Source organism: Triticum dicoccoides, chromosome 5B, assembly GCF_002162155.2.
Source record: "Triticum dicoccoides isolate Atlit2015 ecotype Zavitan chromosome 5B, WEW_v2.0, whole genome shotgun sequence".
NCBI lineage: Eukaryota > Viridiplantae > Streptophyta > Magnoliopsida > Poales > Poaceae > Triticum > Triticum dicoccoides.
The window spans coordinates 546232776-546235743 of record NC_041389.1 but is presented as its reverse complement, the minus strand read 5'-3'; positions in this window follow the sequence as shown (position 1 = coordinate 546235743).

Here is a 2968-nt window from a genome sequence, read left to right as displayed (position 1 = left end):
ATGTACCCTGAAAACATCCAGGGGCACCATGAAAAACTATTTCCACTGCTGCAACCTTCTGTACCCGTGAGATCCCATCTTGAAGCGTTTTCCGGCGCTCCCCCGGAGGGGGAATCAATCATGGAGGGCTTCTACATCATCACCAAGGCCTCTCGGATGAGTTGTGAGTAGTTTACCACAGACCTTCTGATCCATAGTTATTAGCTAGATTGATTCTTCTCTCTCTTTGAATCTCAATACAAAGTTCTCCTCGATCTTCTTGGAGATCTATTCGATGTAACTCTTTTTGCGGTGTGTTTGTCGAGATCCGATGAATTGTGGGTTTATGATCAAGTTTATCTATGAGAAATATTTGAATCTCCTCTGAATTCTTTTATGTATGATAGGTTATCTTTGCAAGTCTCTTCGAATTATCAGTTTGGTTTGGCCTACTAGATTGATCTTTCTTGCAATGGGAGAAGTTCTTAGCTTTGGGTTCAATTTTGCGGTGTCCTTTCCCAGTGACAGCAGGGGCAGCAAGGCACGTATTGTATTGTTGCCATCAAGGATAAAAAGATGGGGTTTATATCATATTGCTTGAGTTTATCCATCTACATTATGTCATCTTGCTTAATGTGTTACTCTGTTCTTATGAACTTAATACTCTAGATGCATGCTGGATAGCGGTCGATGTGTGGAGTAATAGTAGTAGATGCAGGCAGGAGTCGGTCTATTTCTCATAGATGTGATGCCTATATACATGATCATGCCTAGATATTCTCATAACTATGCACTTTTTTATCAATTGCTCCACAGTAATTTGTTCACCCACCGTAATACTTATGCTATCTTGAGAGAAGCCACTAGTGAAACCTATGGCCCCCGGGTCTATTCTCTATCAAATAAGTTTCCGATCTACTTTATTTTGCAATCTTTACTTTTCACTCTATATCATAAAAATACCAAAAATATTTATCTTATCATATTATCTCTATCAGATCTCACTTTCACAAGTGGCCGTGAAGGGATTGACAACCCCTTTATCGCGTTGGTTGCGAGGTTCATGTTTGTTTGTGTAGGTGCGAGGGACCTGCGTGGAGCCTCCTACTGGATTGATACCTTGGTTCTCAAAAACTGAGGGTAATAGTTACGCTACTTTGCTGCATCACCCTTTCCTCTTCAAGGGAAAAACAAACGCATGCTCAAGAGGTAGCAGGCGGCATGGTGCGCAGCCCCCTAGTGATGCTCAAAAGAGGTAAGCTTGCTACAGAATGTGATATGAGGTTTGATCATATGAGTAAATTATACTTTCCTGTGTTGGGGTGTAGTGGTGAAGACGTGCACAACCGAGTGGCGACGCGCGGGGCAGTCAAGTGGTGAAGACGTGCACAACCGAGTGGCGACGTACGGGGAAGCCGAGTGAAGGATTACGTGTCCAGCCAACCGGGACTAATTCTTTAGGAGTTTAGGAGTTTTGGGTTTTTAGGGATTTATTTTTTATTTTTACTTTTCATTTTCTGTTTTCTATTTAATTATTTTACATTTCTAACATATTTTATGCTACTACATACTGTACACGTTATGCATATGTCATAGAATTTCTCATAGAACCAACCATATATCATAGAATTTCTTGTACGACCATGGGGCACCTAGGTGCCCAGGCACCTAGCATTTAATAGCTAGCATGTTCACCCATTTACATTTATTTATTTGAATAGAATTTAAACATACATTAATTGGTGGAGTGAGAATGACAGAATAAAAAGGAAAGAGATATACATGATTACATTCATCCTCTTTAGATCGTTGTATAGTATGTACATACAATGTGACTCATCGGCTTGTGGATTTTCTACGCACGAATGAATACATGTATACATAAAAATTGATACGTTAATGAGGTATCCATGACAAAATATTTTTATTATTTATATCAACAAATTGTGCGCCCACTCCAAATAATATAAACATACCCATGGTATATATACCTACTAATGAAATTATGTACATACACGGGTACATATATATCCAATGATTTATTCTAGATTTAGGTGGTAAAGAAATTATATACATAGCGGATATATATGTATATAGCTACTAACGAAATTTTTTACATACGTGGGTGTGCATATACCTACTAACGAAATTATATACATACCCCCGCAAAAAAAATACATACACGGGTATGCATATACCTATCAAATAAATTATGTACATACGCGGGTATGCATATACCCCTAACAAAATTATGTACATACGTGGGTATGCATACACCAACTAACGAAATTATGTATATATGCACGTGCCTTTCAAAAAAAAGTACATGTACGGGTATGTGTATGTGTGTACCCAATTATGTGGTGAGCATGTGTATACCTACTACTAAAGTTATCTAACATACACGTGTATTTACATACGTAGTGATTTATTCTACGAATCAATAAGTGTTATATATGGAGGTAATAAATGTTGATTTTTTCACTATGGTTTTTTAATCACCTTCCTTTTCTATGATGTGACATGCATGCATGGGACGGTTAAAAAATTAAAGCCTGCCAAATTAACTAGTAATTAAATCATTTACACTGGTTTCCAAATCAATCGCTAAGCACGATCCAGCGATGGATAGGCATGGTGCCCAGGCACGATCCAACGATGTATATAGGGTGGTTCTATTCTACAATTGATTGTAGAATAATATTCTACAATAGGCTCCCCCTATATATGGCAATTTTCAGGAAAAAAACAAAACCCAAAACAAAAACCCCCCATGGTCCCCATCTCCTACCCCACCTCTGCGCTCGCCTCCCGTGCAGCCGCCACGGCGACCCTCCACCCCGCCGCCGCACTGCCACGGTCTTCCTCCCCGGCGGCGCCTGCCCGCCCTCCCTCCCCCGCATCGACGGGCTGCTCGCCCGCCCTCCTTCCCCCGCAACGGCGCGCAACCCGCTCGCCTGCCTCCCCGACGCCGCCAGTCCGCCCTTCC